Here is a 21946-nt window from a genome sequence, read left to right as displayed (position 1 = left end):
TTGTAAGTGAACACAATATCTTTATTTTATTTTTATGTGGTGCTGAGGATTGAACCCAGTGCCTCATGCGTGGTAGGCAAGCCCTCTATCACTGAACCACAACCCCAGCCCAAGAGCTGACCATTTTAACACTGCCAAAAACATCTAAATTTTTAAAAATTTAGCAGAGGCCAAACAAGTCAACCAGTTGGCAACTTCTGAGTTAAAACATATTCCAGCACTATTTAGACTATTAAGTAAATGCATTAATGTGTTGGTTTACAGGGTATTGCTAGACAACAAAGTTTGGTATCTTAATCCAGCATGAAGGGTACATTATATATTATACTAGATGGAAATGAACATGTGGGCTCTGGCATTAAGCCACTCAAGTTGAAGGACTAGCACATAATAATAAGTTCACCACCTTTTCACTCATAAGCTAGGGTCCCAGGAAAGGCTGACATCATTAGAATACATTGATCTTACCAATGAAGGAGCAAAAGCCAAAGTTAGAGGAAATTTTTCAAATGAGACTCTTCAGAATGTTTTGTATACTATTTTAGTTGTGAAACTAAACCAAAACTAAGAAAAGAAAGCTAAATGAAGAATGCCAACTTTGAAAATTTCTTTAGGATTACTTATAGTATTCAATTCCTGTAAAATAGTCAGGGAGAGCTTGCAACATAAAGGTAAAATGGAATTTTGGTGTTGCTCTTGGGACAAATCAAGGACTATGTGTGGTGAGAGAGCATTAGCTTTAACTATTAAGTTCCTTGTGCTGAGCTTTGTCTTTGTTTTTAAGAATGGGTGCCAGAATTCCCATTGACGTCATGTCTGCCAAAATGCTCATTTATTTTTAAGCTAAGCAATTTTGGTTTTTCTCTTTGAATTCTCACGAAATTTTGTTGGCAGCAAATACTGTATGTAAACGCCTACTCAAAGAAGTGGTGAAACAAGACTACTAATGAGACAAATATTTTGCTTAAAGAAAGGCAAAATAATTTTTTCAAGTTTAAACATGGTAATGATGTGAACTTCAGCTATAGCAAAATTAAGTGGGTAAAAAGAATTAGTGTGTTGGTGTCTGCAACTAACCTCAGCCTTCTAAGGCTACCATTTATGTCTCTGCCTCTTCAAGGAGAAAAGTGTGCCAGATGGTAATGGATATTTCTGTATATCTGTATCAAAGTGGTTGAGACACCATTAATAAAGTATTTCAAGGTTAAGAATTTTAAAAAAGGAAACATACTTGGAAAAGGAAAAAAAATTTAATTGTGAATCAAGTTTGTATATTGTTAAATGCACACTAAAAGCTTAGCTTTAACTACTCCAAACACCCCTAACTCCTTAGGACCTCACAGGAGCCAAACTGAAACTCTTTCCCAGGCCCTGTCCATTTCCAGCATACTGTAGCAGTGTAATTATTTCATGTCACTTTTAAGGACAATGAGAACCAATTTACAAAAGGTACAGTTTTACATCTTTCAACATCTTACACAAACTGCCAAAATGCATGCTGCACATGCTGGCATTGGCAGATGTAAACTTCACAATGTTTGTTGCATCCACAGCACTGGTTCAAGCACACTTTCTCTCTGTGACTAAATGGAATATGGGAGTGTCTGACACTAAAATACTATAATCATAATATTACAAAATGTAATTTAACTGGGAAGAAACATTCAATTATTATAAGTCATAAATATAAAGGTTAAAAGAACAGTAGCAGCTTTTACCTGGACTCCTAATTGTTCGTGTATCTGAGACTGACTGGACCTACCAGATACAGGGCTAAGGCAAATGTTACTACACTGTACTTACAAGGATTGATTGATTGATTGATTGATTGATTTAGGTCAATTTGACTGTAACCTACCACAACCTGAGAAAAGATGAAGATGTCAGTCCCTAATACCTTCAGAGTACCTTTAGAACCAGTTTGGAGAATGATGGTAGTAGGGGGAGAGGGCAGGTATGAAGGGGAACAGTTAGTGGAACGGTCATCTGTGATTCTTTACTGCATTACCGCAGGGGCAAAGAAAAATGACAGTCAGTGAAACACAGTACTTTACCCTTAATGCCTCATAAAAGACTGTCTGTGCTTTTGACTATGTGCAAAATGTCAGTAAGAATCTTTTGCAGACTCAGATGAACAGAGAACGTCAATCAACCGGGACTCCAGAAGGAAAGCTCCAAACCTGAGAAGTCCTTCCACGTCATTCCCATTACCGTTCTCACCAGATTATGGCCTCGGAACACTTTTGCTTATTGATCTCCAACAGACAAATGTGATTTGATTTGACAGAATCACACAGCCTTAGGCTCCACAAGTAAAAATGTCAGAAGTGGCTGAAAGAGCAGCAGCTCCATGCTGAAGACACCCATTTCCTCTAACTCCAGAGCTCCGCCATGTGGTCTATTTTCCCTCTGAGGGAACTGCTGAAGAGAGGTAGCCTGGTGCCACCTTGCTGAGGGAACTTGGAACCACAGTGACAACTACTGACTTGCTGACACAGCATGCTTTGTAATGGTTAGGTCCATATAGCTCCTGAGACTGCTTTGCAAGACATCTTGAACATGCAGCTGAGTGTTGCATCAGAGAAACATGATTTGGGCAACAGGTGTCTTTCAGGAATAAAGCAGATGGTTCTTCTTTCCCTTCTGAATCTTCTCTCCCCACCCCCAAAGTCTCATGAGAAAGTCAGTTTATAAATGCTGCTATCTTTTTCTATCACCTCCCTGTTAGAGGAGGAGGGTGACGTTTTTATAACTACATGTACTCAAGAGTAAACGTCAGGAAAGTTCTGTGGTAAGAGGTGTTATTAACCTCAGACTCCCACAAAAATCCTGGTAACCTTTCAATCTCTGAGAAAAACCTTCAGACGTGATTAGTAACCACCAGGTACAGGTGGGTTTTGCTGTTTGTTCATTTTTTTACCTTCATTATGCATTCCCACCCCACTTAACTTCTGCTGAGAAACTTAAAGTGGAAGAAAGTTAAAAGAATCCTGAGCCTGACAGAGGCAGAGCTATCTTGATTTTATATTTTATATGGATGAAATCACTAGTTGAGATTTTTATAATTAAAATAATTGAAAGGATATGCATAAAAGTAATTCTCAGTCTGTAAAGATCAAATATCTTCTCTTCTCTTTTTTTTTTTTTTCTTTCTTTTGGTACTGACAATTGAACCCAAGGGCACTTTACCACTGAGGTACATCTTCAGCCCTTTTTTATTTAGTTGTAGTTGAACACAATACCTTTATTTTATTTATTTTTATATGGTGCTGAGGATCGAACTTGGGGCCTCGCATGTGCTAGGCAAGCACTCTACCACTGAGCCATAACCCCAGCCCTCTTTTTTTATTTTTTATTTTGAGACAGGGTCTCACTAAGTTGCTTTAGGGCCTCACTAAATTGCTAAGTCTGGCCTTGAACTTGCGATCTTCCTCCTTTAGTCTCCCAGTCACTAGCCATTATGCCTGGCTTCCATTATTTTTTGAGAAACAAAACTTGCATACCTGTAGGTACCAAATCTATAGTTTAATTATGACAAATGCACTACGTTTCCTTTTATTTATTTATTTTTTTTTTACAGTACTGGGAATTGAACCCAGGGCCTCATGCATGCTAAGGAAGTGCTCTACCACTGTGCTATTTCCCCAGATCTGCGTTTTCTAATTAAAAAAAAAAAATAGTCTGGTTAGGAATCATGCACAAAGAATTCTCTCAAAGGATAAAACAAGTTGGCCCTTGGACAGCAACCTAAGACTTTAGTATTGGAATAATAGCATCTAATGTTAGCTTTTCAAAGATCCTTCCTAATCCAATTTTCATGTAGGAAGTCCAGATTTTTAAAAATTCCTCTCTCAAATGTATATGGAACAACATGCCTGTAATCCAAGAAACGCAGGAGACTGAGGCAGGAGAATCGCGAGTTCAAAGCCATCCTCAGCAACAGCAAGGTGCTAAACAACTCAGTAAGAACCTGTCTCTAAACAAAATACAAAATAGGGCTGGGGATATGACTCAGCAGTTGAGTGCCCCTGAGTTCAATTCCTGGTCCCGCCCCCCCCCCCCCCCATACCACCCAGAAATACATACATGGAACAAAGTCTTTCCCAACCAGCAGTTGAGTCCTAAATCCAGTGTGTGCAATAGCATATATCTGTGACTATCTTCACACAGGAAGCCATAAAAACACACTGACTCTCAGGGCTACCGGAAGAAGACAGAGGAGTGATCCTGGGTTTACTTAGTATAGACATCAGTGGCTTCTTCAGTCAGCAGAACTTTGCTTACTGTGTGACCAGTCTAGGAAGGACTTGCCCAGTACAATCAAGTATTGCTAGCCCTGGAAGATGACATAGTCATCACTCTGAAGAGCCCTCTCCTCTACCATGCTGGTCATGTGGCCCTGCTCAGATGAAACCTGCTCCCTTTCTTAAACATCCAGCTTTGCCCATATTCTTCCATGACCCCGTGTTGCCCAAGTCACTCTTCAAACCCTGCGTTGCCTTCACTATATCCTCGAGTCTACCTTTCTCAACAGTGTTGAGGGAAATATAGAAGGGCTTAGGCAGCCAGGGCAAGATGGCGTGTGAGGAGGTTGGGGGCAGGGCCAGAACACAAGAGCATGTAGAGGGTCTTCTGATGAGGTCAACTTCCTGCATGACAAAAGTGGACACAAGTGGGGGACTCAATCAGACAGACACTTTTGTACTCATGCTCCTCAGCAGGGGATCCAATAAAAAAAAAACTAAAACAGACGCATGGGAATAGGAGTCATCAATGAATAATGGTGAGGAGAGCATGGACATGGGAGGAGATAAGGAAAGGAGGAAATTCCAGAGACCATAAAATGAACAAGCCAAAACTCCTCCACTGGATTCCCAGCTCCGGGGCCTCTTCTCTTTGGAGAAGTCTGTCTGTCCCTTTTGCAATAAACCTGCTGCTTGCTTGCTATCTATGAGTCCTGTTCTTCAATTCTTTGCTGAATGGAGACAAGGAACCCTGCACTCCTAGATGGTAACAGTTTGCCCATGCTCTTCAAAACTGAGTTCTCTGTTCCTACTGCTTTGTTTGTGGCTCATTTCTTTCATGCAATGGGGAGTTACCTGATGACCACTTTTTTCAGTCCTCCCAACTCCCCATCATAAGGAATGGGAAGAATGATGGACAGACTCATATGATGGGCATAGTCCCCTGAGCTGCTCTGTGAATTTCCTATTTTGGAGATAAACGGCAGTGACTCATTCTAAAATCAGCCTTCACCTTGAAAAATGGGACTTCAATAATCTCACTAGTGTCAGGTTGCATGAGGACAACTTGCCCTCTTTACAATTAATTTGCAAGAGGGAAAGGCTCCTTTGACTTTTAAGCAAATTGTAAAACAAATTGCTATCGAGGATGTATTCAGTTACTTGGGTTTCCTAGGCCCTAGGATCAGTGTTATCCTTGTATGATGAAGATTTATTGGGAAGGGAAAGATGAAGGATATTCTAATCCAGGACACATTTTTTCAATACTCTCTAAAGTGATTTTCTCAATCGGATACCTAACCTGCTGCAGATACTGGCATAAGGACTAGGTTAGTGTTCTAGAGATCAACCTGACACTAGATCAGTACATCTCCAGCTTCCATCTTTAACCATCTTTGTAACAGAAATGGCATTAATTATGCTGTTTCAGAGAAATTGGTTTAGAATAGGGAGGTAGATTTGCTGCTGTTGTTGCTATTGCTGTTTTCACTAATACAAGCAATGTTAATGAGGATCTGGATAATTGAGAATATATAATTCTACTTTCCTAAGAAAACTACCATTATCATTTTCACATAATTTACTCTAGATATTAAAATAATTATTTTCATCATCTGGCTACAAATAATTTTGCATTTCCTTTCTATGTTGGTATGGTTTTTATAACCAGGGTTTTAAAAATAATGACTCTAAGAATAATTGATATCACTATTTATTTATTTATATATTATTTATTTATATATATATTTATTATTTATTTATATATTAATTAATTAATTAATTATATATTAATTAATATCACTATTTATTTATTTCCTTAGAGAGCTAATAAGTGGTGGTGCTCATCTGGGCTGTGAACCCACCTGTGTCCCACCCTAAAGTTCTAAATCACACTGCACTGTCCCCTTCTCTAACTCCATTATATACCGCTATCCACACTTTATATTTCAACTTTCCTTCAGTTCCTCAAACATACCACGCTTTTGTACATGGAAATCATAGACAAGTCACAAAAATAGAAAAATGTCAGATCTTAGGAGCCAAAGTAAATTGCATGGTTAAAAATATAAATGGCTGATTTGATGATGCCATTTTTTAAAATATTAGTTGTTGATGGGCTTATTTTTAGGTGGTGCTGAGGATCGAACCCAGTGCCTTATATGTGCTAGGCAAACATTCTACCACTAAGCTACAACCCCAGCCCAATAATGCCATTTTAATTGCCTCAATAACCAGGGGGCAGACTGTCATATGCTTTTTGGAATCCATTCATTTTTTTTAATAAATTTTTTTTAGTTGTAAATGGACACGATATCTTTATTTATTTATTTATTTATTTATTTATTTATGTGGTGCTGAGGATCAAATCCACTGCCTCATACAAGCTAGGCAAGTGCTTTACCACTGAGCCACCACCTATTCATTTCTGAATGTCAGGTAGCCCACTTCTACCATCCCAGATTCCCATGCCCCTGCCTCATCAAGACTGTACTTACCAAGTAGAACACAAACCTCAGATAAGCCACACTGATCACAGCCGCCACGACATAAAACACCATGTTCCCTAGTTCCTGGACATAAACCACTACAAAGTACATGTTGATGGAAGATAAGATGAGGACTAAGATCCCACTGGCGATGCTCCAGCCTCTGTGAAAGAATGAGCACAATCACTGGTGGAAAAGTTCAACCTGGCCACGGAGAGAAAAGGAAATAGCATCTCGAGGGGTAAACAGGTCAAGAGTTAGAGGCACTGTAAAAGGAACTGAAAAATGGTTCTTGCTATGTCCTGGATTAGGTTAAATGAGTCCATGATGGAAAATGACAGGGGGAAAGATGGGGAAAAAATTATCATGAAATAATCTCACATCCTTAGAAAAACAAACAAACCTAGAAATGCAATGAGACATTCTGTTAGTTTATGAAAATACGTTATTTCAAATACTTCCAATACCCTTCAAAGGTACTAGTTTATGCCTTTCTCATTAAGATTAATTAAGACAGAATTGAAATGATTAAAACTTCAGTTGCTGAAGCCGAACAGTTAAAACCCTAAAAATTGAAAGAAAATGTTCTTTCTCTTCCATTTCTACATTCATACTCTCCATTGACAGTGCCCAAAAGGAAGCAGCTAGCAATCACCTCTCAAGGCATATACTTCCCCCCAAAAAAATGGCCTGTTAGATAAAAATATCCTTTTTGCACATATCACCCCCCACCTCACCCCCACCCCCGTGAAGAACCAGAATGAGCACGTACATATTCCATTTCCATTGGGAAAGTCCTTCATTATTGGCTGCAAGCTTGTAAATGTGAGGCCAGGTTTGATAGCAAAGGGAAGCTAGAAAGGAAAGAAGTAAGATCAGATGGGGCCACTAGGAGCCCTATCCTACCCCAGAGAACAGAACAGTTTGTGCTAAGGAAACAAACACTGCCTTACCTATTTGATGAGAAATAGTTATTCCCAGCATTCCCAAATGCTCAAGCATTATGTTGAAATGTGTGGAGCTATCCTTAATCTAGCATCAAGGATGATCAGGATGATCATCAGTTTTTGTTTCTTTTTGCAATACTGGGGATTGAGCCCAGGGTGTTCTACCACTGAGCTACATCCACAGCTCTAATTTTTTTTTTCAATTTTGAGATAGGGTCTCACTAAATTGTCCAGGTTGGCCTTGAACTTCCAATCCTCCCACCCAGTCTATTGAGTAGTTGGAGTTATAGGCTTGTGCCAGTGTGCTCAGCAGGTTTCTTTGCATGCTTACAAATGTTTGTACTTGACTTGCATTCTTAACTTCCATAGGACCTAGCACAGTATCATACAGTGTTCCTGCTGGATTAAAAAACTACAATTTTGTGTTCTATATGTTGGCATATAGCTTATAATTCCAATTCAACAGGTTAAAAAAACCCAAATCATTCCTAGAAGCTATTTAGATTAAAGGATTTCATATACATTTCTTGCATACTAAGACCCAGGCCTCTTTCTTCCTCTCCATTTCCCCTCCAAACCCAGCACAGTTTTGCTCTCTGACTACATGGGATGAGTTTCCCCAGACCCTGCTCACCTGTAAGCTCTGCAGAACATTCAGGAAGTCATTCATTCCCATTAGATGCTCTACATCTTGGAAGACAGCAACAAGCAGAGTGGGGATGAGAGCAAAAGAGCATGTCACTCAAACAAAATGTGACCATTTTAGGTTCAGGAATCCCTGAAAGACAACACAGGAATGGGATGACAGGCTGGACCTGGAAGAAGAAAAGGGGGGGGGGGTTCTGGAGAGACTTTAGAAGCACAGGACTAAGGAATATATAAAAAGTATGCCATCTCCCCTGTTCAACACCAGCACATACCTCCATGACAAACTGACCAGAATAGGTTTCTGTCATGGTAGAGCTCAATCCAGCAGCCAAGATCCCCACTGCCCAGATGCAGAGTGCCCCGAAGTAACATCCCAGCACAATACCCTGGGACAGGCAAGGGAGAAGATATTTCTGTGTCAATCACCTGCTTAGAAAACACCCAAAACACCATTTCTCTGTGACATTTCTCTTTGCCAAGAGTCACCTATACTAGCACTGGCACTGTTCCAGAAGGTAGGCTCAGGTCTTGAACTGATTCTAGAGGTTTTCAATCTCAACATTGCTAGATGTTCCTTCGTTCCTAAGTCCAGTCTGCTCTCTCAAAGCTCTAGGCCTTCACCTGCAATCACCATGTTCTTCTTTTTTCTTTTTTAGTACTAGAGATTAAATCTAGGACCTCACACATGCTGGGGAAGTGCTCTGCCTCTGAATTATATCCACAGTCCTTTTTAAATAAATTTACTTTGAGATAGAATCTCACTAAGTTGCATAAGCTGGCCTTAAACTTGCTGTCCTCCTACCTCAGCATCCTCAGAAAATGGGATTACAGGATTGCACTATCTTGCCCCAGTTGCAATCCCCATTTTAATACTGAAAAAACAGAAGTCTACACCAAAATTTCTAAATTATATTTCCTAACACACTATTTTGGAAAAAAAAAAAAGTAGTAGGAATGTAAAAAAAGGGCTAATAAATATAGGAGATGCTGTATACTACATAATCAGCTCTTGAAGATCAAAATGAAACCACTATAAAGGGACTGAGAAACCCTAGTAAGCAATACTTTACTGAGAACATTTTCTTTAGTCACCTCAATTAACATCCTGTAAAAGAATGTACTGTCCCTGAGAGTTTGGGAACAGCTGGTGTACAGTCCATCTTTTCAACTGATTCTCTATTCCCTCCCATGTAATCTAAAATGCTTGTCTGGCATTTGGACCTCTGAAATAAATGGCATTCCAGAGGAGATAAACCTGCTCAGAACTGAAGTGAAGTCACAAAGACCAGATAATATGCTGAGAAGATTGAGCCAAGAACAAAGATCATAACCTCCAGAGGCTTGCCCCTTTGTAGATGGGGCAAGAGTTGAGTTATCTTCAGGGAAGAGGCCAGCATGGGGACTGCTACTATTTTTACACACATCAACTTAGAACCCAAAAATGTTTAAGAGCAACTTTTACCTTATATGCCAGGACCAGATGAGAAGAGCTCTCCAACACATCACAAAACAAGTCCTCTCAAGAGGCAGCTAGAGGAAAACCCTAGAGGCTGGTTGTGATGGGGATAGAGGCTGGCAGTACTTTACTTGGGAATCCATCAATCTTTCCACACTCCCATGCCATCAAAGTCTTTACTGAGAGCCGATATGGCATTTTAAATGAGGACTGCATACTAAGACTGAGCCTAGTTTTTCCTCTCCATTTCCCCTCAAGACCCAGCACAGGGCTTACCATCTGACTATGTGGGATGAGTTTCTTGAGGAGAGGCCCTCAAGAAGGCTTCAAACATGAGAGGGAAAGGGAGTCCTTAGTCAAAACAGAGTCAGTAGTCAGAGGTCCTACTGGTGGGAAATAAATTGGGATTAAAACCACATAGGTGGGGCTGGGGTTGTGGCTCAGTGGTAGAGCATTTGCCTAGCACATGTAAGGCACTGGGTTGAATCCTCGGCATCACATAAAAATAAACAAATAAAATAAAGGCATTCTGTCCATCTACAACTACAAAAATTAAAAAAAAATCCACATAGACAATCAAAAATCAGGAGGACACAATTCAAAATGAAGAAACAAAGCCTGAGCTGGTCACACTTTCTGTTTCCTACTTGCTGACTCTTTCCAACCTGTTACTCAAATGGCAAGACTGACCAGCAGGCAGGCAGAAGTTGATAGACAGGAAACAAAAGGGGATGACAAAGAGCTGAAGAGTCTGAAGCCATCTAAATAACAGCTGAGGCCATCCTGAGCCTGAGGCCAGCTTCCTTCCCAGACAAAAGTGGGAACAGATGGGTCCAGTCTTCTTCAGTCACCACACTATAGACTGACTGGTGCACAGTGACTAGCGTTGTGGGGTACAGCATGGGACCAAAGAGCCATTTTTCAGAGTCAATGTTGTATTTCTCCAACCCCATCCCAGTCTGCATTTTACCCTAACACTCACCACTTGCTCGATGGTTTTCCAAAAAAAGTGCTTCAGCAGAGACTGAGACGACAAAGACGTTGATGATGAAGGAAACAAAGAGGGCAATGCAGGATTCAGTGAAAAAGTACTTGTTGGGGCTGGGGATGTGGCTCAAGTGGTAGCACGCTCGCCTAGCATGCGTGAGGCACTGGGTTCAATTCTCAGCACCACATAAAAAAAATAAAATGAAGGTATTGTGTCCACCTAAAACTAAAAAAATAAATATTTTTTTAAAAAAGTACTTGTTGGCTTCTCAGACTTCCTGCTTATTGGCCCAGTTTACCTGTCTAGACTAGGGAGATAACAGCCGCATTCATTTATGGAGCACATGGAAATGAGTTTCTTAGGAGTATTTCAGGACTTTGGATATCAGTCCTGAAATGTCAGCGGAGAGATTCAGAGGGCAAACAACTGATTAGGTGAAATGGGGGAGACCCAAGACTTACCTATATCCTAGTTCACTAAGCAATTAAGAACTCCATTCCCTTGGAGAGCACTGTGCATTTTCCAAATAGGGACCAGTGACTAAGTACTACCGACTCTCAGATATTGTGGCAGGAAGGAACACCGACCTACAAAAACAAGCTGATTTTGGTCCTAAAGGTATACAACCTGACTTATAAAGGTCTCTGAAATCGTCCAGCAAAAGACTGCACAAGACTAACTGATATAGTATCAGGCTTTGAAGATTTAAACACAAGAGGCTTGGTGCACTTTATTTATTTATATTTAAATTTTATTTTATTTATTTATTTTTAAATATTTACTTTTTTAGTATTTTTAGGTGGACACAATATCTTTATTTTACATTTACGTGGTGCTGAGAATCGAACCCAGTGCCTCATGCATGCTAGGTGAGCGCGCTACCACTTGAGCCATATCCCCAGCCCAAATTTTATTTTATTTAAATATTTTATTTTGATTATTTTTTGTGTGGTTCTGAGAATTCATCTCAGGAGTACTCTACCACTAGGTAATATCCTCAGCACTTTTATTATTTTTCTGAAATAGGGTCCTGCTAAGTTGATCCTATTGTGATCCTATTGCCTCAGCCTCCTGAGTCACTTGGATTATAGGCATGTGTCACTGCACCCAGCATCAGCCCTTTTATGAAGAACATTAGCTCTGCTTCTCTGTTAAATCAGTAATATCTGGTCAATTTGGTAATAAAAACAGAGTCCAAGTATGTGGACTTGGAAATATCCAGTCTTGGAAAAGGGCTCTAACAGATATATTGTGTCTCTTGCAATTAAAGGAAAAGACCTCATGAACGGTCCAGAAGGCCACTGAGATAAGACCTTATTTACCTTAACTAAGGTAGAATGCATGTAAATGTTTGGTGATATGATGAGAGCTCCCATGATGCCCACAGTCTGCTCATTCTGTGGGGTGCAACAACCAGAACAGGGTGACAAGAACATGCCCTGGAGTTCCTGACTCTGGCTGGGTTTCACTGTGACATACTACATACCAATATAACAACTATTAGCCTTTACCAAAACATAAGATGGGGTAAGAAGGTAACATAGTACTGGGGACCTGTTGATTTGTATATGTGGTATCCCCCACAAGCTCACATGAGACAATGTAAGAACATTCAGAGGTCAAATGAGTAGTTTATGAGAGCTGTAACCTAATCCACTGATACGGATCAACTGGTTGGAAACTGTAGGCAGGTAGGGTATGTCTGGAGGAAGTGGGTCACTGGGGGCGTTCCTTTGGGGTATGTATTTTATCCTTAGTGAGCAAAGTTCTCACTCTGTTTTCTGATTGCCATGTTCTGAGCCATTTTCTTCTGCCTCACCCTTTAGCCATGATGTTCTGCCTCATCTTGGGCCCAGAGCTATGGAGTTAGAAAACCACAGACTGAACCTCTGAAAACAAAACAAAACAAAAATACTTTAAATAAACAAATAAAAGTAAACAAGGCTTAGAAGAGAATTCAGGAGCCAGGCATGGTGGCTCATTTCTGTAATGCCAGTGCCTTGGGAGGCTGAGGCAGGAGGATCGCAAGTTCAAAGCCAGTCTCAGCAACTTAGTGAGGCCATAAGCAACTTAACTTAATGAGACCCTGTCTCAAAATAAAATACAAAAATGGCTGTGGATGTGGCTCAGCGATTAAGCACCCCTGAATTCAATCCCTGGTACAAAAAAGAAAAAGAATTCAACACTAGATTTTCTTTATGTTTTATATCATGTTATAGATGAACAAAACAGTTGTGTAGCTGTGCATAGAACACAATTAATATTTTAAAGAACAAATGCTAATGACCTTATTGTTATTAATTTCAAAGTAAATTCCTGTGAGACAAACCCAAGTATACAGAATCAATTATTAACTCTCCACACTTATCAAGCTTCTGTTCCCCCATGTTTGTCTAAAAATTGGCTGTCTTTGGTACTTGCATATGATGAAAGACTTATTCATAAAAATTTCTCATACATCCTTTTCCCTGATTCAGCATTTTTCTTGGAAACCTTGGACCAAACTGCATAATCAACTCATAGATTAGATACAGTTTTTAAAGTTTAGCCAGGCCAGTAAGCAGAAACCAGTTTATAACAACTACGCAGAGAAAAGTGCTATTACTGCAAATAGTGATACTGATTTCTAGGAGTGTCTGGTTGGGGCACAAATCAAGAAATAGTCACTGTGTCACCTATAATTCATTAACTCTTTGGATACAAAGAAAATTTAAGCTGAAATTAATATAAACCTGAATGAACAAAAACAGAACTACATTTGGCTAGCACCAAGAATAACCATGCAAACCCCTCCCTAAACCTCTCCAAGTCTATTCTACTGTCAGGATGGCCAACTTGGTACCAGGAATTCTATTCTGGAAAGTCTTTAGAGCATCCAGTTGTTTTGGACTAGGAATCTCTGCAGGCCTTCCTGCACATGGATCTTGGCTATAGATTATATTCCTTCAAAATAAATAGCCCAGGGCTGAACTGGCTTTTTGTTGAAACATACAATACCATTAAATCATCCTAGCATTGTTACTGTCTTTTACAGTGAAAGACTAAACAAAAAACAAAACCTTGTTTCAAAAAACTAATGAACAGGGCTGGAGTTGTAGCTCAGTGGTAGAGCACTTACCTAGCATGTGTGAGGCCCTGGATTCAATTCTCAGAACCACATATAAATAAATAAAATAAAGGTCCATCAACAACTTAAAAAAACAAAAAACAACCAATGAACAGTGTATAACACTTGCCTCATATCAAATGCTTCCAGCTTCTGCAAGCCTAAAGGGGAAATGCAGCAGTGAGCTCAAAGAAGGCACTTCCCCAGTAGCCATGTGATAGAAAGTGGCTCCTTTGATTGCCACTCCCATTCCCTCTTGACTTACCATATTTGTCCAAAAAGAGAAAAATAAAAATATCTGCAATGATGATGAGAATTCCACCCCAAAGGGGAACCCTAGGTTAGAGATCAGAAATGGAGATTAAGGGAAAGATTGAAAATTAATTGAAAAACATTCTCCTCCCACTGATGCAGAACACTTGCAGAAGCTAGGATGTAGGGGAGGAGAGACAGTGTCAGGGAGCCAGGCCTCAGATAGTTGAGGATCACAGCACCAACTCAGGCTCAGAATAGACCTCAGGAAAGAGCACTTACCTAGCCCATGAAAAGCCCTGGGATAGGAAATGAATAAACAGCTGCACACAGTGGCTACACCTGTCATCGCAGCTACTTGGGAGGCTGAGGCAGGAAGATTACAAGGTTAAGACCAGCCTGGGCAACCAATGTAGTGAGACCTTGTATCAAAATAAAAATTAAAAAGGAGAATGGAGGAACTTTGGATTGTCAAAGGGAAGGGGTGAGTGGAGGGGTCATAGGGGTAGGAAAGATGGTGAAATGAGAAGAACATCATTACCTTAGGTATATGTATGACTGCACAAATGGTGTGACTCTACATCGTGTACAACCAGAGAAATGAAGGCTGGGATGTAGCTCAGTGGCAAAGCATCTGCCTTGCATTTGCAAAGCCCTGTGTTCGACCCCCAGTTCAAAAAAAAAAAAAAAAAAAAACCCAGAGAAATGAAAAGTTGTGCTCCATTTGTGTACAATGAATCAAAATGCATTCTGTTGTTATATATAACTAATTAGAAAAGAATGGATAAATTGTGGGGAAAAGGGCTGGGATAGCTCAGTGGTAGAGCAACCCTGCGTTGGTTTGATGAGAGAGAAAAAAAAAGAAGAAGAAGGGGTGGAGGAGAAGGAGGGAGGGAGAGAAAAGAAGAAGAAGGAGAGAGGGAGGGAGGGAGAGGGAAAGAATGAAGGAAGGAAAGAAGGAGAGGAGGGAGGGAGGAAGAATCAGAACTGTACCTTTTAACTGTTTGCCATGTAGGTACCATGTCATCCTGTGGCTGATGGTGGAGCTGGGTATCATTGGCTCAGATAGGCAATAAATCATTGGCTCAGTACTCTCCTGTCTCCTGTCTCCTGTCTGTGGGAAGGTGAGGGGGTTTTCCCCTAGAAAGTTAACAGTGTTTTGCTGGATTTCAAAGTAAAGGTAAAAATGAAAACCCAACTCATTTTTAATTTTCAAGATTCAACTAAAATATTGTTTCTTCCATGGAGCCTTTCTGGAATTATCTTCTTCTCCCCTAACCCTCTTCTGTTCCCATATGGGTAATACATACTTTTATTCGAACCTGATCCCATTCAGCACATTATTGCATTGTGGCCCCAGATGGAGAAGGTTGTGGACCCTGTGAACCAAAGTGGCAGCTGATTTTACTTTTTTTTTCTCCTCTTGAGAGGAATGGAATTTCTGGTCATTAATTTCCCCTTAATTTCTTTTCTAAAACAGTCATCAAGGTTTTAATGAGGGAATAAGTATGCTAATATGGTCAAAAAGGAATCAAAAAGAATGCTTACAGAAGAGAATAGCTATCCTAATCATAGGTGGGGTAACAAAACAAATAGAAAAAGATTTGGATCATTTTTTTTTAAGGTGATATTTATTGATTCACTACTCTCCTTAAATCCCAATGATAAGTATCCTACTGAGAAAGGTTGTAGCCTTTCCTTAGCTTTCTTTCCCTGCTGATACAGAGGTCTTTTTCCACTTGGCTTTCTGGATACTTTTTCTATAGTTCAATATCTTCCATACCTATCTTACAGAATTCTGGTACGCCTACCTAAAAGAGTTTTTAGGTTATCTACCTTCTGGGGTAGCCTACCACCACCTGCTAATTTGGAAACATCCTATTTTCCCCTTGATAGTCATCAATGCCAAGCTCTGTATTATAATATTTAACTATCCATGTCTCTCCTGCCAATTAAAACCTTTTAATCCCCAGGTAGCTAAAAAACAGCCAATAGATCCCACTAATCCTGACTAATTCCAAAACCTTTCAGCCCTCACCTAAATGGGATTTATACATCTGACCACTTCCTTGGATTCCAATCACAGAACAGCCCCTTGACACCTCCACAGGCTTTTTTCTTCTGTTTTATATATAATTCTAATAAGCTAGGATATCCAGTTATCTAAGCCCACAATAAATCAGAAACCTCAAATCAGATCAGAACTATGTCTTTACAGGAAAAGGGGAAGTTGGCACACAAAGCACCAGAAAAACTCAAGAAGCTTTTATCAGTTAGCTTTGGGCCTATTGATATGAGACACAGAGCCTTATACTTCTGTCAGTTCTGAAAACATTCTTATGAGTATAATAATTCAAGTTTCTCATTGTACCCCAAGTCACCCAAAAATGATTAAATCTGATTATTATTTTTTAAAACATTTTTAAATTGTAGATGGACATAATCTTTGTTTTATTTATTCTTTTATATGATGCTGTGGATCAAATATAGTGCCTCACACATGCCAGGTAAGGGACTCAACCACTGAGCTACAACCCCAGCCCTGATTGTTATTATAATGATGAGAAGACCAGACTTTTTGTGTTCTATTGGCTCCCTCTGTGCATGTTATAGGAATGATCACTTAGAATACCACTTTTCTTAGATCACTTACAATGTCACTATTGCTGGCAGTGGTGGCACATTCCTGCAATCCCAATGATTTGTGAGGCTGAGGCAGGAGGATCACAAGTTTAAAGCCAGCCTCAGCAATTTAGCAAGGCCCTAAGTAACTTAGGGAGACCCTGTCTCAAAATTTTAAAGAAACAGGAGAGGGGGGCTGGGGATGTGGCTCAGTATCTCAGGTTCAATCCCCAGAACTCCTCCAAAAAAATTCCAATATTATTATTAGAATGCTTTTGTAATAATGATTGATATTCTGTTTTAAAAGCTCAGAATGTCATAATACATTTGAGGAAGAATTTCTATCCAAAACAGGCTTTTAAAAGTTATATTTAAGGCCTGGGGGTATAGCTCATTGCCTAGCATGCCTGAGGACCTAGGTTTAGTTTCCTATATTGCTTAAAACAAGGTAGGTGGGAATTACATTTAAAAAGTTAACAATTCAGGCAGTAGTGTGTTACTCCAGAAGCCTGCAGTCTTTATAATTTTATTCAGAAGTATTTTATGATCCACTTAAATAATTAATAGAGGCATTCTATAACTTGCATAGAGGGAGCCAATAAAACACAAGAAGTCTGGTCTTCTCTGAAATGTTAAGAATGTGTTATTCCAAGAGAGATAATAGATTCTAGATTTCAATGTTCTCATTACAGCATTTAGTCAACAAACAATACGCTCCATTGTTTGCAGTGTCTACAGAACAAAAATAGAACAGGGAATAGAAAGGATCACTTATGCTTGGTCTGATGCATAGTATTTTAAGTCCCCAAGACAATTTATGACCCATATGAAAGCAATAAGTTATAATTAGACTGTTTTGCTCTCCAGTACTATAACACTGGGTTGTTTCAATCATTTCACCACAATAATGAAAAGATCCATAATTAGGATACAAATAATCCAAATCAACCCAGCAATACTTTTATAATTATGATTAATACTGCTTTGATATTCTAGCACATCCCTTACCATCAAGTGTTACTTTCTTTAAAACCCTAGATGTTTCCTAATACGAACAACAATCTAGAACATAAAAAACAGGGCACTCATGGTTTAATGACTACTTTATCCCATTCCTTATCAAAAGTTTTAAGTATATTTACAAAAGTAAAATACCAACCAAATTACATTTTCCAAAATTCAAGTCTGCATATCCTTGAGCTAGCAATTCTACTACTAAGAATGAATTATAAAGAAATACACAAAAAATATGTACAAGGACATTCTCTACAACATTGTTCTTAGTATCAAAAATACTCCGGATGTTAGTAAAGGACTGGTTGAACAAACTTCACATTCATAGGAAAGAATGTCACATAGCCATGATAAAAAAGGAGACTGCCAGACGTGGTGCGGCATATTTATAACGTCAGCTACTAGAGATGCTGAGGTAGAATGGCAAATTTGAGGCTAGCCTTGGAAACTTAGCTAGACTTTGTCTCAAAATTTAAAATTTTTATTAAGGGCTGGGGATGTCCAATCTCCAGTACTACAAGAAAAGAAAAGAGAAGAAGGAGGAGGAGGAAGTTTAAAGAAAGAAAAATTATATGTAAAGAGAGTTAATACATACTATTAGATTCTCCAGCTTGTACATGCTTCCTTCCACTCTTTGGAACCTGATAAAAATATAATAATTAGTTTGTAATCTTCTCCATTTATGATCCAGGAGTTTTAATAAATACAAAATTATTAGAAATAAAATAAAAACATATAAATAGAACCTAAAACAACACGATCTTCCAACAATAAGAGAATCCTAATTTCCAAATCGATGTCTCTATTGAAAACTTTAGTTCTTACATTAAAACATGATAAATACTATGACCTCAAGTGGAAGAGGAATTAGACAGAAAATATATTTTTGTTTTTCCTGGCCAATGGCTTTATATTCCATTCTGATGTCACTAAAATATACTTTATAATACATATATCTTATTTTATTTCATCCAGGATAACTGGAGAGCTTGATTTTGTATCTAGAGGAGCCAATTAATGTTGTTCAATAAATGTTTGTTAAATTATAAAAAGAATGGTGTGGGGCACACTTGTATTCTCAGTTATCTGGAAGGCTGAGGAAGGAGGATTTCTTCAGTCCATAAGTTCCAGAACAACATGGGCAACATAGTGAGACCCCCATCTTAAAAAAAAAAAAGAATAAATGGCATATGTTAAGTCAACAAGAGTCTAGATCTTCTCACTCCTTATATTCTGCCCATCAAATGCCTTAGCTTTCTTTCGCAAAATATTTTATTCAAACCACATATTCAGAAAGATGGTAATAATGACAATACTAGACAGCAGCCTTCCCTTTCTGCCTCAAACACACTCTAAGATGTCACTCCTTTGTTTCCTTATTCCAAGCACAAGCAGATTTCAAAGGCACTGTCTTCCACTCTCACCAGGCTAACATCTAATTTTCAATTCTAAAAAAGCATTAAAATGTCTTAGTCCAAAGCTAAAGAACTAACTTTCTCTCTCTCTCTTTCTTTCTCTACTGGGCATTGAACTCAGGGGCACTTAACCACTGAGCCACATCCCCAGTTCCCCCTTCTCAGGATTTTTTTTTTTTTTTTTTAAATTTGAGACAGGGTCTTGCTAAGTAGGTGAGGTTGGCTTTGAACTTGTTTTTGAGCAAAACAGTCTAATTTGAGTTCAAATTTTTATTTGAACTTCTGACTCAGGCTTCTGAGTCATCATTTAAAATTTTGTGACAGGCCCCAGCTAAATTGCCCAGGGCAGTCTCGGATTTGCAATCCTCCTGCTTCCACCTTTCAAACAGTCGGTATTACAGGCATGCACCACCATGCCTTGCTTGAATAAATAAATTTATATACTGTCTGTATTCAGCCAAATCTGGCCAGCATGTAAGCTGCAGTAAGTGGTGCTCTTTTTCATATTTAAAGTGTTTCATTTCATGATTAGTTTCTAATAATGCTACATATATAATATATATGTATAATAAATATCAGTTTTTTTTGTAAAAGGAAAATTAGAAGACAAAACAATATTCCACTGGAGTCTCCCAGATAGCACCAAGACAGGAGTGATTTAAAAGCCCATACAAAGGGCATACATCTGTTCACAGACGTTTGGATGCATGGTAAGGAGGCAATAAAGAAAGATATCTCATTCAACAGCACCTACCCAAGCTCTTAGCGCTGAATGTCAAACAGAAAGGATCCTATTTTGTGGATCCCATTCTCTAACCTTCGCTTCACTGAGTCAAAACTGAACCAATGAGGTTTAGTAGCTCTGTAGAAATAATTCCAAGTGACGACTGCTGATTTCCTAACAGAATGAGAGTCACATCGAGATGCCCTATTCCTTAAATCACAAGCACGTAACATCGCGCTAGGCAAGAATTTTATCTGTCCTCAGGCTTGCATCTGGCTGAGAGCTCCCAAATTTACGTGGCGTTGTGGGTTGGAGCCGCGCTAACAGCAGCTGGGTGGGATGCGGCTCCCGCAAGGAGGAGAACCCAGGCTCAGCACTGCCTTCTCCCTCCCGCGCAGGCCCTGCCCCGATCGGCGCTCTGGACGAGATCCGGGTGGACGGATCTTTGGCACTCGCTCGGCTGGCCAGTCGCACTGACAGCGGAGATCCGACCAATAGGAATGTGCGAATGTCTTCCTGTCAGCCAATCGCGGTAGGGTAGGGGTTTGGCCCGCTTGGTGCTCTTTGGCGGGAGCCGGAGCTACTGTGCTAGGGCTGTCAGGTGTTTGTGGGCTCCGGAGGCTAGGGGCGGGAGACCGCTGGGGTCACGGCGCCCGGCTTTCCGCAGACGGGCGGGGGATATGGAGCCTCGAGGGCCAGCTGGGGAAGGCTCAGCCACGAGGGGAGGTGCGTGCATAGAAGGCCTGAGGAGTTCGGTGCGGTGTCAGAAGTGGAGGATGGAGCCGCATTATTCGAAGGAAGACCGAGAAGAGGGCGGGGGAGGTGGGGAGCGAACGCCGGAGGTCTCGGGGGCCCTCGATCCTTCCGCGCCAAGGCCTAGGACAAATGGCCCAAACCTGGGCTGGACCTGACCGCCCACCATGACCCATGGTGGAGGGTGTGCGGACCTGCTGTGATGCTGCGGTAAAGGCCGAGGCCTCCTTATCCGTGGAGCACTGGGGCCTGGTTAACTGTCTGGGTCTCCCGCAGCCCCACAACAGCAAAAACTCAAATTTGAGTCCCGCTGGCACCCATGGAGTGAGTACCTTTCCGAGAAGGGCTTGTGCAGGTTGCTGGTATTTGTGTGTTGATTGATTCTAGAACTTAGTGAAGCTCCCAGCGCCTATCTGGACTCCAGTCTAAAGGAGAAGTGTATTTGTGTAGGGACATATTGCACATGATATCTAAGTGAGGTGGATGTTCTCCGATCCTTCGGATTCATGTGTCGCTACTTTTAAAGCTGTCACCTACTTTTTTTTTTTAAATTTTAATACCTTTATTTTATGTATTTTTATGTGGTGCTAAGGATCGAACCCAGCACCTCGCACATGCTAGGCGAGAGCTCTATGGCTGAGCCACAACCTCAGCCTCTGTCACTTACTTCTTTAAAATATTTTTTTTAGATGTTGATGGACCTTTGTTTTATTCATTTATTTACATGCAGAGTTTAGAATTAAACCCAGTGCCTCACACATGCTAGGCAAGCACTCTACCACTGACCCACAACCAGTGACTTACTTTTTGATATCCTTCTTTGAATTCCTTTTTCCTTTTGGTTCACCTGAATTCCCTGCCTCACATGTCAGATTATTTTGAAAAGCATCATTAGAGGAGAAGTTGAAGAATCCACACTTTTACTCCTCTGTGTAAAAATGAAATTCTCTCGTCCATTGGTTTCAGAGGAGTATTGTGGGTGAAAGAATGAGACATCTCTTAGAGGTGGAAAGCAAAAGCACACATATAGAAGCTGTGTTTACCTTGATTTCTGTGGACTGAAGCCTGACCAGTTTGTATCACTTCCTGACTGTAAATTTTGAGGAGTTGCTTAACTTCTTGTTTCCTTTGTTCCACATACTTAAAATGGGGATAAATGGGGGCTGGATTTGTAGCTCAGTGGTGGAGCTCTTGCCTCTCACATGTAAGGCTCTATGTTTGATCCTTAGCACCACATAAAAATGAAGGTATTGTAACCATCTACAATTAAAAAAAAAAAAAACTTAAAAAG

General features: G+C 40.0%; 1 pseudogene; it reads right to left on the bottom strand.

Annotated features, from left to right (window-relative positions):
- Nucleotides 1-4233: 4233 nt before the first annotated feature.
- Nucleotides 4234-20135, bottom strand: LOC114103862 (natural resistance-associated macrophage protein 2-like; annotated as a pseudogene).
- Nucleotides 20136-21946: the final 1811 nt, after the last annotated feature.

The sequence above is a fragment of the Marmota flaviventris genome, chromosome 3 (genome assembly GCF_047511675.1).
Source record: "Marmota flaviventris isolate mMarFla1 chromosome 3, mMarFla1.hap1, whole genome shotgun sequence".
NCBI classification, from domain to species: Eukaryota; Metazoa; Chordata; class Mammalia; order Rodentia; family Sciuridae; genus Marmota; species Marmota flaviventris.
Note: the sequence above shows the minus strand (reverse complement) of the source record. Positions and strands in the feature narration are given on the sequence as shown.